Consider the following 15,300-nt stretch of genomic DNA (forward strand, 5'->3'; position numbering starts at 1 on the left):
CTTATGATTCGTTCTTTGATGGACACTTAGGTTATTTCCATATCTTTTTTTTTAATTCCAGTATAGTTAACATACTGGTCTTATATTAACTTCAGGTGTACGATATGGTTATTCAACACTTCCATACATTAGCCAGTGCTCATCACAAGTGCCCCCCTTAATCCATATTGCCTATTTCACCAATCCCCCCACTCACCTTCTATCTCGTAACCATCAGTTTGTTCTCTCTAGTTAAGAGTCTGTTTCTTGGTTTGTCTCTCTTTTTTTCCCCCTTTTCTCATATGTTTTGTTTCTTAAATTCCACATATGAGTGAGATAATACAGTTATTTGTCTTTCTCTGATTGACTTATTTTGCTCAGCATTATACTCTTTAGCTCCATCCAAGTTGTTGCAAAAGGCAAGATTTCATTCTTTTTTATGGCTGAATACTATTTCACTGTATATATGTATACTACATCTTAATCTATTCATCTATTGATGGACACTTAGACTGCTTCCATAATTTGGCTATTTGTAAATAATGCTGCTATAAATATATCCCTTTGAAGTAGTTTTTTTTTTATTTTGGGGGGGGGGCAAATACCCAGTAGTGCAATTACTGAATCAACTTTCTGAGGTTGTTTCCGTATCTTGCTATTCTAAATAATACTGCAATGAACATAGGTGTTCCTTTTATTTTTTTGAATTAGTGTTTTCATTTTCTTTTATAAATACCCAGAAGTGAAATAACAGAATCATATGGTAGTTCTATTTGAAAATTTTTCAGGCTCCATACTGTTTTCCATAGTGGCTGTACCAATTTACATTCCCACCAATAGTGTACAAGAGTTTCCTTTTCTCCACATCCTTGCCAACTTTGTTCTTGATAATAGTCATTCTAACAGGTGAGAGGTGGTATCTCATTGTGGTTTTGATTTTCACTTACCTGATAATTAGTGATTTTAAACATCTTTTAATGTGCCTTCTGGCCATCTGTATGTCATCTTTAGAAAAATATCTTCTTAGATCTTCTGCCCATTTGTTAATCAGATTGTTTGGGTTTTTGCTCTTAATTTGTTTGAGGTCTTTATATATTTTGGCTATTAATCCCTTATCAAATATATGATTTGCAGGTATCTTCTCACTTTCAGTAGGTTGCCTTTTCATTTTGTTGATGATTTCTTCTGCTGTGCACAAGATTTTTAACTTTATGTAGCCCCACTTATTTATGTTTGTTTTTGTTGCCTTTGCTTTTGGAGTCAGATCCAAAACCAATGTCAAGAAGCTTACTGCTAGGAATTTCATGCTCAGATCTTACATTCAAGTCATGTATCCATTTTGAGCTAATGTTTGTGTATGGTCTAAGTTTATTATTTTGCATGTGGCTGTCCAGTTTTCCCAACACTATTTACTGAAGAGACTGTCCTTCCCTCACTATATATTCTTGGTTCCTTTATTGTATATTAATTGACCTTATATGTGTGGGTTTATTTCTGGGTCCTTTATTCTGTTCTTTTGATCTCTGTATCTGTGTTTATGCCAATACCATATTGTTTTGACTACTATGGCTTTGAAGTAGTTTGAAATTAGAGAGCATGATACCTACAACTTTGTTCTTTTTTCTCATTTTGTCTGTTTGAGGTCTTTTGTGGTTCCATACAAATTTTGGAATTATTTGTTCTAGTTCTGTGAAAAATGGCATTGGGCATTTTGATAGGGATTGCACCAAATCTGTAGATTGCTTTAGATCATGTGGACATCTTGACAGTATTAATTCTTCCAATCCATGAGCGTGGATTATCTTTTTATTTATTCGTATCTTCTTCAATTTCTTTCATCAGTGTTTTATAGTTTTTAGTGGTATGGGTCCTTTACCTCCTTGGTTAAATTTATTTCTAGGTATTTTACCCTTTTTGATGCAATTGTAAATGAGATTATTAACTTCTCTGATAGTTCATTATTAATGTACAGAAACACAACAGATTCCTGCATATTGATTTTGTATCCTGTTAATTTACTAAATTATAATTTTATTGCAGTTTTAATTTACTATATTAGTTTTATATAGTATCATATCATCTGCAAATAGTGACAGTTTTACTTCCTTCTTTCCAATTTAGATGACTTTTTTATTTTTTCTTGCCTAATTGCTCTGAGTAGGACTTCCAATACTATGGTGAATAAAGGAGGGGAGAGTAGACATCCTTGTCTTGTTCTTGATGTTAGAGGAAAGCTTTCAACTTTTCACCATTATGTCTAATGTTAGTTGTGTGTTTATTGTATATGACCTTTATTATGTTGAGGTATTTTTTCCATACCCATATTGTTGAGAGTTTTTATCATGAATGGATGTTGAATTTTGTCAAATTTTTTCTTACCATCTATTGAGATGATTGTATAATTTTTTCTCTTCCTTTTTTTTTAAAGATTTATTTTTATTTATTCATGAGAGACACAGAGAAAGAGAGAGGCAGAGGGAGAAGCAGGCTCTGTGCAGGGAGCCCGACATGGGACTCGATCCCGGGTCCCCAGGATCAGGCCCTGGGCTGAAGGCGGCTCTAAACCGCTGAGCTACCGGGGTTGCCCATCTTCTCTTCATTTTTTAAAAAGATTTTATTTATTTGACAGAGAGAGAGTACAAGCACAAGCATGAGCAGGGGGAGCAGCAAGCAGAGGGAGAGGGAGGAGCAGGCTCCCTGCTGAGCAAGGAGCCCAACATGGGGCTAGATCCCAGGACTCTGAGATCATGACCTGAGCTAAAGGCAGATGCTCAATTGACTAAGCCACCCAAGCGCCCCTCCCTTCATTTTTCTTTGTCATATTTCATTGTGTTGTGTCATACTGATTGATTTGCAAATATCAAACCATCTTTGCATCCTTAGACTAAATCCCACTTGATCATGATGTATGATCCTTTTAATGTGCTGTTAAATTCAGTTTGTTAATATTCTGTCGAAGATTTTTATATGCACATTTTTTAATTCAGAAAAAAATGCTATTTTGTAATTCATTTATTGAATAATCTGAACCTAGAAGATATAAACGTGGTTAACTGTCTTCACTTTCTAATTATAAAAAGTTAATATAGTTTAAGAAATAAAGTTCAAGCATAAAGGAGAAAACAAACTATCTTAAATGTACTAAACCAAATCTCCCTTCCCAACCCTTATGGATATCTAGAGGGTTCCCCAAGCTTCCTACTCATTTTCAGTTATTAAAAATTCAGTCTAGTTCAGTCCATACTTGAAGATTTCACTCACATCCATTTTAATTCCCACTCATTCCCTTTCCCAGTCTCAAACCTGGCTTCCCAGCACAAATCTTGCTTCCCTCCCAAAGGCTATGAAGAGGGAAGGGACCATTTTTTGTTGTAACTTTCCCCTTTTCCTAAGATCAAGATTTTTAGGATTGGGAACTGAGAAGAAGAATGGAAGAAGTGGAGCACACCTTTCCTCAAGTGGACCACCAGTGTGATTCTCTGGAGGTTTCTATACTGACTTCTCAGGTTCACACCCACTGGGATAGAGCTCCCATGTGGTGGGGTCACTTGCAGATACTCTGATGTTCAAGTGACTCCCTCACAGCATGGCACCTTAGTATGGGAGCTCCACAGAGGGAAAACACTCTCTAGCTTCTGGCCTGGATGTACAGTCCATGGCATCTGGCTCCTAGGAACCAACCTCATCTCCCACCCTTAGGAAACCCTTTTGGGTGTTGTAGAGGCAAGATGAATCAAGCTAAACTGCCTTCTAAACTGTCCTTTTGTCCCAGAGGATCTTATCCATGCTCTTCTTGCCAAACGATGGGACCACCTTATCTCACAATCCTGTCTTACCTTTTTATTCTCCTTTTCCCTACTCAGAAGTGTATAGAACAGTTGTACAAGGATAGGGTGTTAGCAGCATTTCCCCAAGGGAGAAGTGCCAATAGTCCCTTTAGCTTTGGAGGGCAGAGTGGTAGAGTCCTCCGTATGGGGCAGACCATTCTAGGTTCTGATGCATCTCCCTTCACACCCCCATCAGCCTTTGGCTTATAGTCACTGAAGAAGTTTGACCACCTCATAATAAACTCTGTGAGAGCAGTTAGACTCTGACTGCTTGAAGATCTTTTTCAATCATGCAGTATTTAGTGCTCTCTGTCCTGAGCTGTGAGTACTCTTTGCTAACTCCAGGTAAATAGGTGAGATTTTCCTCAACATCTGGTTGTATATATCTCATTTTAGGTTTTTAATTTTTTTATTTTTTTTATTTTTATTTATTTATGATAGTCAGAGAGAGAGAGAGAGAGAGAGAGACATAGGCAGAGGCAGAAGCAGGCTCCAGGCACCGGGAGCCCGACGTGGGATTCGATCCCGGGTCTCCAGGATCGCGCCCTGGGCCAAAGGCAGGCGCCAAACCGCTGCGCCACCCAGGGATCCCTCATTTTAGTTTTATAGGAAAAAGAATGAAAGAAAATAACCCAAAATGCCAACAATGGCTTCCACTCTGTCATAAAACTGAGTATTTTTTATTTGTCTTCATGCTTTTCTATTTTAAAATTTTCTAGAATGAACATGCATCACTTTGGTAATGAGAAAGAAAGCAGTTTATTTAACAAAGAATTATTAATGCAAATATGACTTGTAGATTGGTAAAATGAAAGAGTAAGTAAACTATCTTGACCAATTCAACTTTATTGTTTTCATCTCAAATACTGGGCTACCTCATTAATGTAGATTATTTTCTCCTTTAGTTTATTCATAGCCTGAATAGAAAGATAAAATGTCTGCTTTATCAAAGAAAATAAGCTTTTGTCCCCTGCACCTTCAGAAGAAACTAGTGCTTTTAAAAGTTAACTGTCCAATGTTAGATCGTATTTGAAAATGGGCTATTTATTGGGTTTATTTTATTAAATTCTCATTAGCAAATGAATATTCTTAAATTGCTAACCAAGTATCATAAAATGTGTTTTGCCCTCAGAAATCTTTGCTGAACTCCTTTGTACCTACTTCAACCTTTGTTCAGAAGTTTAAAAATGAGCTGATAGTGAATATTTCTTTTTTTTTTGATAGTGAATATTTCTGAAGGGCTTTTTTAATATATATACTTTCAAAAACATACACTTAAAAATATAGCTAACATTTAAGATCTTATTTTTAAGTAATCTGTGCATCCAATGTAGGGCTCAAACCCACAACCCTGAGATCAAGAGTCACACGCTCCACCAACTATGCCAGCCAGGTGCCCCATAGATTTAACAATTATTTTATTTTATTTCATTTTATATTTAATTTCTTTTTTAAGATTTTATTTATTCATGAGAGACACACAGAGAGAGGCAGAGACACAGGCAGAGAGAAAAGCAGGCTCCATGCAGGAAGCCTGATGTGGGACTTGATCCTGGGTCTCCAGGGTCACTCCCTGGGCTGAAGGCAGGCGCCAAACTGTTGAGTCACCCAGGTGTCCCAGATTTAACATATCTAAGTAGATATTTAATATATATGTTAAAAAGCAGGCTTGCAGATTGACATAATTTTTTAATTATCTACAAAGGCTAACAAATCTTACTATCTCACTGTCAGTGTAAATAGAAATTAGGATCTCTAATTCACAACTCTGTCTTTAAGGTATGTTTCCTTCACAGTGCCTACCCCATGGTATATTTGTCAAATAAATGGATAGAATTATCCTTAAGCAGGTTGATATTTCATTCTTTACATTTCAAAATTATAAATAAACATGTGCTTTTTCCAAAAACTTCACACAGTACAGAGCATCTGGAGTGTACAGTAAACCACTTGCACATATTTCTAACAATGGCGTATATCCTCTCAGATATTTTTATATATGGGTTTATTTATTTATGGGTTTATTTTTAATTACCTCATTAAAGTGTTTTAATCTAACCTAATTTCAACTCTGGTTTCCATATACAAATATCATATGCAATGCCTTTTGTTTAATAAATACTATAGTCATTTAGATTTTTGCTTTGTTTTGTTTTGTCTTTTACCCATTCTGCCTGTAGATAATATGCAAAAATTTTCTAGGTCATAATTAGTTTTCCACCAGCATTTCTCCCTGAAACAATAACCAGCACCAGTGCACACAATGAGAAAAAGACATCCATCTCTACTTCTAGTCAGCCGTACATTTTTCCATGTTTAGTAAGCTATGCTCCGTGTGGCATATGCTTCAATAAGCCTTTCATAAGATTTAATTGGAACTTAGGCAGTCAATAAATATTTGTGGAATTGACCTGAATTTCAGTAATTATTCTGTAATTCTTAAAGCATGTGAACATTGGATGGGTAACACAGGTTAGTGTTTTTCACTTTGAAGTTTGCAAAACCTCTACAAACGCATTTCTGTATCAGATGATACTAGTCAATGGGTTGTTGTTAGTTGGGGTTTACTACAGAGAGCCTTTTGATCTCCCTCCACTCATGCTTTTCTTGGTCTCAGATTTCTAAACTAAAAACCTCGATTGGGAATAAATTCATTTCCTTAAGCCATCTGGTGGCTTTCACCTGTAACTACATCAACTAGTGGCCAAACATGGAATTATCCAGCTCGCCCCCAACAAACCTAAGGACTGTCATTTTCTTCCTGTGTGTCTTACAAGATGTGTTACAATGAAGTACTACCTAAGTAATATGTAAATGTTAAAAATCCAAGAGAAATATTAATGATTCTAATGCCAGGGCTACTTTAATATCAAGAGCAACATAGTAAAGGCTATGAGTGATGGAATAAGAAAAACTATGTTATTTTATCATAATTAAATGCTAAGACAATGCTTCATTGTGCCCCTACATGTGCCAGGCAATATGCCTGGGCCATAAAAACCAACATAAGAGGCCTATGTTCTCAGGGAATGCAGGCAAAGAAATATATGAACAAATACAATTGCTTAAGTATTATAATAAACTTGCCGGGGTGCAGATGGGAAGAACCCTGACAGGGGATCTTTTATCCCACACAGAACACCGGGGAATGGACTCTATTCTCTCACAGAGCCAGCAAAATGCCAGAAAAAAAATCAAAATTGTTTTCTGGAATCAGCTCAAAATAATGATTAAGAAAATAATGGAGTTACAAATGCATTGCATAAGTTTGTATCCTATCTTCTGCAAATCAAGAATATTCATATCTTTGTGCAATGCATAGCCCTCAAGGCTACATTACCCCAAATTAGATCACAGTGGCAGACCCAGGGACCCCAGGGTCAGTAGATAAGCTCCAGGTGTGCACCTAACTTAGCCAAACACCACCTCTAGCCCCAGCTTTTAGAGAAGGTAAGACAGCAAAGAGGAGTCTGAGCCTGCTTACCAGGCTGTAAGTGTGCCCTTCTAGCTCTAGCTCATTACCCCTGAGCAACAAAGTGTTATCAGAGCACATTCTGCCTTGCAAGGTCAGAGAAGGTTCCTGAGAGGCTGTTAAGTTTCAGCTGAATGTGGAAGAGTGGATAGGAATTCACCAGATAGATACAGGGATAAAGCCATTCCATTTAATGGAGACATGTGCAGCAATGCAAAGTATTAAAAACACAAGGTCCATTCGGTATTCTGCAGGTGATTCTGTATGGCCAGAAAGGCCATCGTGAACAAGGAGTGGTGAACACTGCAGCTAGGGAAGTAAGCATGTGCGCACTCCTGAGGGTGATACATACCATACTCAGGAGATGGGCCTTTAGCCCCTCTGCTAGTGTGGCCACTGAAAGACTTTAATAGGGTAATGATGTAATCATTTGCATTTTAGGGAGACTACCCTGGAAGCATGATGGATATTGAAAAGGTACACACCAGAACTAGAAGGCCAGTTAGATGGCTGCTACCATGTATTCCAGGCAAGACATTAGGAGGTTTTCTGGATGAAGCTAGTGCCAATAAAGATGGAGAAGTGGGGATGGATTTGAGAAATATTTAGCAGTTAGAATAAACAGGTCTTTGTGACTTGGATATAATAGATTAGATACATAGAAGAGTTGAGGATGATTCCCAGATATCTGGCTTATAAATTAATGTTCCTAGGCAGCAGAATACACATGTCTGAAATACAATGAGATGTCAGGGCTGGAGATACAAATTGGGACCTGCTCAGCATCAGTACTATGGGAAAGGAAGAGATCATCCTTGACCAAAATATTATAATAATCACATTTGGAAGAGAGGTGTTAAATAAGTGTCAAATGACTAAACGTACATTCTTTTTTTAAAAAGATTTTATTTGTTTATTCATGAGAGACAACAGAGAGAGAGAGGCAGAGACATAGGCAGAGGGAGAAACAGGCTCTATGCAGGAAGCCCAATGTGGGACTCAATCTCAGGACCCACGGATCACACCCTGCGCCAAAGGCAGATGCTCCACCACTGAGCCACCCAGGTGTTCCCTAAATATACATTCTTATATCCATCTGAGTATATACAGATAACCTGGCAGGCTGAATAGGAAGACATATTCTACAGACCAGTGCCTGGAAAAGAGGTTGGGGTTGAGTGGTAGGAGACTCAGAACAAGGTGAAAGTCTGGTTTTGTGAAGATATGGATAGTTTTAAAAATAATTGTTTTTACCAAGTGTGTAACTAGCTACATTAACATCCTATACCTGAAGTCACAGTGCTGAGTCATTCTTGTTCAGGGCAAGCTGTCATTGATATGGTTAGCTTTAATTGGAACATTGAGCCCCACACCTGACCAGCACTATGGATGGAAAGTGGGGAGGAATAGGAGAGCTGCCGGTATGGAGCTCTGCAACATCTACCTGTCTTTTCCTGGCTCTCTCAGACTTGGTGGAAATTCCAATCAAGGTCACCCTAGGGAAATATCAACATTATTCATCTACTGGAACTTTAAATTAAAAAGCTACCTAATTTGGGGGGGGAGGGAATTATTTCCTCTTCCATTAATAAATCCATTTTTCCCCTCTCATCTTCCAACCCACTGTGTTTTAGAATAAATTCATTCCAGTTAATATGAAAATGAGAAGCCAGAAATTATGAAGGATGCTTATGGATGCAGTTCTAGTGATTCACTAAATCTGTCTGTTAATCTAGGTATGAATAATACACTTATTTTTCTATCATTTAAATGCTCTCAGTATCCATCTGCTCTTGGAATCAACTGGAACATCCAAGCATTATAAGGAAGGCACTAATGGAAAGATACCGAGCCCCTTTATTAATACTAAAAGCTCCATGTCACTTTCAGACAATCAGTGGGGACCATCCTAAAGGAAGGCATGATGCCCACACAAGGATAGTATTGGAATAAACTTGACCCTTGTGGGGAAAAAAACCCAGCCCAACCAGAACAAGCTACTGTTCAGTATTCCCTTATTGAAATGTTCAAAAGTAAAAAATATAAACCTATTTCACCACATTTCTGCTGAAATATTTATTATTGTCTTTAGCAAACCCAGCATGGACAGATAAAAAATAGAGATTTCTCAGTGAGACCAAGCACTTTCTATAAAATGTTTTGACATCTAATGAGGTTAGTATTTCTTTATTAATATTCTTTAAAAAAATATTATGGTTCTTCTTCCTATTCATTCTTGTTGATAGATTTTGAATAAGTTGGTCAATTGGCCCCCAAATCCTTTGGGGTTTTGATTGAAGTCTTTTATGTCCCTATCATAAGCTGAAGAGAACAGATGTCTTTAGTTTTCCTATCCATTAAAATGATTTTTTTTCTATTTCTTTTTTTTTCTTTTTGCCTCAATGAATTTTAGCATTCTTTACATAGGTCTACCTACTTCTTAAATTCATTCATTATTGTTTTATAACAACTTGCTGTACTTAAAATGTACCCAAAAGTGCAAGCCACAGTGTCATATGTACCAAGACATTTAAGAATCTGAAATATTTCTATTATGATACTTTAAGAAATCACAGGAAATAGAGGAAAATATCATAGTCACTTTTTGTTATGAAGAAATGGCTCGTCTTATAAGTTATATTTTGGTTACCTTATGGAAATGCCTACACAATCACAATGTGACTGCAGCAAAAGTGGTTTTTTGAAGAGCACAGCCTGTCAGATCAATCTGATTTCTTCTAGAGCAGCGTAACTGACTTTTAGATAACAGCAAAGAATTATATGTAAAGTATCTGGATTTCAGGAAGTCTTTATTCTAATGAATATGTCTGTCACAAAGAATCTAGTAAACAGTCTGGTGCTAGCTACATTGTTGGAGAAGTTGTACTTGAAAGGAAGCTATCTTTTTAACTCTACGCTTATTTATTAAATTTAAAGACAACTAGTTTTCTGGCAAACACACATTATTCTTATAGGAAAAGTCAACTAGATTTTTCAGAGTTGCTGTTGATCACAGATAAAAAGCAGTTTAATGCTCTTGGTCTATTTGCCTGGAAAACATTCTTATGCCCAAGTTTCCTAAACTGTAGATATTAGACAACATGGCAGTGTCAGCTTGAGAACAAAGAGAGGATCACAATTGTATAACCTCATGATTCCATGAATTCTGCTGTTCATTTCCACACCAGTTTATTTAGCCTCTTATTAGCTCAGGGAAGCCAAAGTCCAAAGGAAAGATGATTTGAGGGGTGGCGGGGTAGGGAACATATTCATGGGTAAACATTGCGACTTTCACAACATCTCAGTCCCTTCTCTAGTTTTCAGGGTTTGAAGAGATAACTATGGTAGAAAGCAACGGAAACTGATGAATATGCAGAGCAACTGGAACTCTCATACATTGGTGGTGGGGATGCAAAATGGTGCAACTGCTCAAGATGACAAAGAAGAACATCAAACCACAAGCACAAGACCTTTCTATTATGGTATATTTCTATTTTTTGTGTTGTACACCCATGAACACAGTTCTATATTTGCCCAACAGAAATGAAAACATGTGCTTGCACAAAGATTTGTATGTGAACGTGTTTATCTGCATTACTCATAGTAACCCTCAAACTGGGAGCAACCCAAATATCCATCAGTGATATACAGCTTAAATACATTGTGATACAGTAGTCAAAATATGTAAAGAACCCAGATGCCCATCAACAGATGAATGGATAAAGAAGATGTGGTATGTATATACAATGGAATAGTGCTTAGCCATCAAAAAGAATGAAAATCTTGCCATTTGCAACAATGTGGATGTAACTAGAGGGTATTAGGCTAAGTGAGATAAGCCAGTCAGGCAAAGACAAATATCATACAATTTCATTCATATGTGGAATTTAAGAAACAAAACAGATGAACATAAGGGAAGGGAAGGAAAAAAAAAGATGAAAACAGAAGAGACAAACCATAAGAGATTCTGAACTACAGAAAACAAACTGAGGGTCACTGGAGGAGAGGTGGGTGGGAGATGGAGTAACTGGGTGATGGGCATTAAGGAGGGCACTTGATGGAATGAGCACTGGGTGTTATATGCAACTGATGAATCACTAAATTACCTCTGAAACTAATAATACACTCTGTGTTAGTTAAATTGGATTTAAATTTTAAAAAACCTTATGATACATCTATGAAATGGACTGTTACTTAGCAATAAGGAGGAACAAAATATTAAATAATACAACATGAGTGAGTCTCCAAACCTTTCCACTAAATAAAAAGTGAGACACAAGGACTAAGTACCATACAATCCTAATTATACTAAATTCTAGAAAAGATGAATTATTGGGACAGAAAACAGATCCTGGTTGCCTTAGGCCAGGGATTGGAGAGGTGGCTAGACCACAAAAGGGCAGGAGGAAACATTTTTAGGTGACTAAAATGTTGGGGAATGGTATTGTATGTAAATTATACTTCAGTGAAGCAAGGGGAGGAATTAAACAGGAACATGAAGCTGAGGAGAGAGAGTTAAGCATAAATCACATTAATCTGAAATACTTGAAAATATATATAAGTAGTATTATAAGTATTACAGGCATTTTGGTATAACTGGAATGATACCAATGTAAATGGCCATGAGTAAGCTTACTTTTCCAGCTAGCACACATGTTCATGATTGTCATCTCCTTCCTTTATTGCAATTACTGTCAGCATCAATATTGAGAACCCTTTCTCAGGATGCCTGGGTGGCTCAGCGGTTGAGCATCTGCCTTTGACTCAAGGATGATCCCAGAGTCCAGGGATTGAGTCCCACATCGGGCTCTCTGGGGAGAGCCTGCTTCTCCCTCTGCCTATGTCTCTGCCTCTTTCTCTGCGTCTCTCATGAATAAAAAATTAAATCTTTAAAAGAGAGAGAGAGTGCTCGTTTTGGCAGCACATATACTAAAAGAGAGAGAGAACCCTTTCTCACATGAGGAACAGGATTCGATTCCCACAAACATGGTTTTTGGCTGGTCAGAACTAAGGTTCTTTCTGTACCTCGCATGGCCTCCCTTTTGCCTAAGCAGTCCAAAAGCCGCAGTCAGCCGCTCTCTGCTTTCTGTCTGCAGTCTCCTGAGTAGCAGGGGACTTGGTACAGCAGAAACTTGGAACCATGAGGCTGTGTGAGCGGCCTCCCCAGAAATCGAGAGCACTGTTACCCAACTTTAGTAGCATAGAGAGAGAGTGTGTGTGCACTTCCAGAAAGCTTCTGTCTGCATTTCCAGAACCAGAGAGTCTAAAGATGGTGAAAAAGGACAGGGTCTGTCCCTCAACTCAGGCAAAGTGTAGGCACTTGGCGAGGGAGGCTTCAGAGAGAGAGGGCTGCCTGGCCATCCCAAGCACAGGCAAGACGGGCGCCAGGTCCTGGGGACACAGCACTTGCTCCTGCTGCCTGTAGGTGTCCGGGCCTCAGAGCCCCAAAGATACAGCAACTGAGCTCTGTACAGAGGAAAGGGGGTGCGTGGAGGCCGTCCCGCCCCATCTAACTCCAGTTGTCCCAGGAGGCTTAAGTCAGGTGTAATTTCAGGATCCTCCGATGATCATCAAACTGTGATTTTTCAGAAACAACACCAAGTCTTGTGAATTGAAACAAAGAACATTCCTGCCTGCTTGTGGGTGCTTTCAATTTCTTTAGGAGTTACACTGACTCAGAAAGTTTTACTTTCAAATGTTTAGGATAGGTCATAAATGAACCTGAATTCCTTCATCCTAAAGAGTAATTAACAGTTGATTGACAATGCTACATTATTCTACTTGGTCAATTGGAAGAGATTAGAGAGGAGGTGTCAAAAGCTGGGGGTGAGGGAAGTAAGAGAAGACAAACTTGATGAAATGTAATAATTTTACGAACAGAGGCACAGTGCTCTCCACTAGACACAAAGACTATGCACTAGTATTTCTGCTGCGCGTGCTGAGGCCCACCCAGCTCGGTGACGGGAAAGGAGTTCACCTAAGACCTCAGGACATGATAAAAGGCAGATGTTCCGGGCAGTCCCGGTGGCACAGCGGTTTGGCGCCGCCTGCAGCCTGGGGTGTGATCCTGGGGACCCGGGATCGAGTCCCACATCGGGCTCCCTGCATGGAGCCTGCTTCTCCCTCTCCCTGTGTGTGTGTGTGTCTCTCTCTCTGTGTGTGTCTATGAATAAATAAATAAAATCTTTAAAAAAAAAAAAAGGCAGGTGTTCCCACCATCTCATTTCCCTGATGCAAGACACAGGCCCAAGAGGTAAGTAGCATAAGGGAGTGAGGCCGGATCCCAGGCCTTTCCATCTCTATATCCACACTCCTTTTACCACATGTGATGGGTATGATAGGTCCCAAGGGCACAGGCTTAAGGAACTGCCCCCCACAAAAAGACAGGAAAATCTCCAGCTCCTTATATTCTTATTTCTTGCTTCCAGCATTGAAATGCAGATGTGCTTTTGGAAGAGATCATCGGAAACTGTTCAGAGGCTCTTCCAGATGCTAGGGGATGGTGGATGTCATCCTAGCCTCACAGCAGGCTGCTTCTCTTCTGAAAAACCCTCAATCCCCTCCATGCCTCCTTCTTCTCCCACCTTTTTTATTAAGGCTATCACTTGCCAGCCAATCTCCCGATTCTTTCATCCAAATACACTCCTTCCCTTTCTCCTCTGAAGTCCCTGTGTATTTTGTCTGGCCTTGCTGTATTCTGCATTGTATTACAGTTATTTACTATCACAGGTTTGCTTCCCCAGAGGCAGACCCCTAGATGAGGACTCAGGTACAATTGATTTATTGAGGAAGGGACTGGGAGGAAGGAGGGGGGAATAGGAGAGGAAAGGAGAAGAAGCCACATAAAGGGTAACTTCAGGTAAAGACTCAGGCTCAGCCTCATCCCAAAAAGAGCTTTGGAGTCTAAATTATACCTATATTTGCTCTTCTTGGGCAAGAAACTAAGGGCTGCTCTGGAGGATGTGAACTCCTAGGCAGGGATCTCTGCAAATGTAGGCAGAGCACCTACAGGCACTTGGAAACTGAGAAGGGATACAGAGAGGGAAGGGGGAGGGCAGGCTCTGGAGGAGTGCTGACATGTCCTCACACCAGTGCATTTGCCTTATCTCCCTGTTATGGGTTGAATTGTGTTCCCCAAAAAGATGTACTGAGGTCCTAATCCCCAGTACTTCAGAATGTGACCTCCGTTGGAAATAGAGTATTGCAGGTATAACTAGTTAAGACGAGGGCAGATTGTAGTAGGTCATGCTCTTGCTCCAATGTGACTAATGTCCTCATGGGAAGATGATGTAAAGACACAGGGGGAGAATGCCATATGATGGTGGAGGCAGACTGGAGTTATGTGGCTGTCAGCCAAGGAATGTGAAGGGTTACTGGCCACCATTAGAAGCTAAGAAGGATGGGGCGCCTGGGTGGCTCAGTGGATTAAGCATCTACCTTCCACTCAGGTCATGATCCTGGGATCCTGGGATCAAGCCCTGAGTCGGGCTCCCTGCTCAGAGGGGAGTCTCCTTTCCTGCTCCCCCTGCTTGTGCTCTCGTTCTCTCTCTCTTTCTCTCTCTCTCTCTCTCTCTCAAATAAATAAGCAAACAAACAAATTATTTTAAATTAAAAAAAAAGAAGCTAAGAAAGGGCAAGAAGAATTCTACCCAGGATTTCAGGGGGAGAATGGCCCTACTGACACCTTGATTTGGGACTTCCAGCCTCCAGAACTGTAAGAGAACAAATTTCTGCTATTCTAAGCCATCCAGCATGTGGTAATTTGTCATGGTGACCCTAGAGAACTAATCCACTCTACTAGACTATAAGTTCCTGGCAACCAGGCAACACCTTGCTCACTTCTCCCTTTAATGTCTGTTTATAGCAGGTGCTGAGCCAGAGCAAGTGAAGTACTTTTTCTACTCTTAAGTTCCCCAAAGCTGTGTGCCAGCCTTGTGTTGACTGAGCAATTCCTTTGACGCACAAGTGGATGGTGGGAACTGGGGCTAACTCCTGGAGAAATTAGGAGTCTTTAGCTCCCTG

General features: G+C 39.3%; 1 long non-coding RNA gene across 1 annotated transcript in view; it reads left to right on the forward strand.

Annotated features, from left to right (window-relative positions):
- Window positions 1-13,352, forward strand: part of LOC140615944 (uncharacterized) — a 34,493-nt gene extending 21,141 nt beyond the window's left edge. Inside the window, exon 3 of the long non-coding RNA XR_012016463.1 lies at window positions 10,596-13,352. This is a non-coding gene — a long non-coding RNA (uncharacterized lncRNA). The remainder of the gene's footprint in view (window positions 1-10,595) is intronic.
- Window positions 13,353-15,300: the final 1,948 nt, after the last annotated feature.

This window comes from Canis lupus, chromosome 24 (assembly GCF_048164855.1).
Source record: "Canis lupus baileyi chromosome 24, mCanLup2.hap1, whole genome shotgun sequence".
In the NCBI taxonomy this organism is placed as follows: Eukaryota; Metazoa; Chordata; class Mammalia; order Carnivora; family Canidae; genus Canis; species Canis lupus.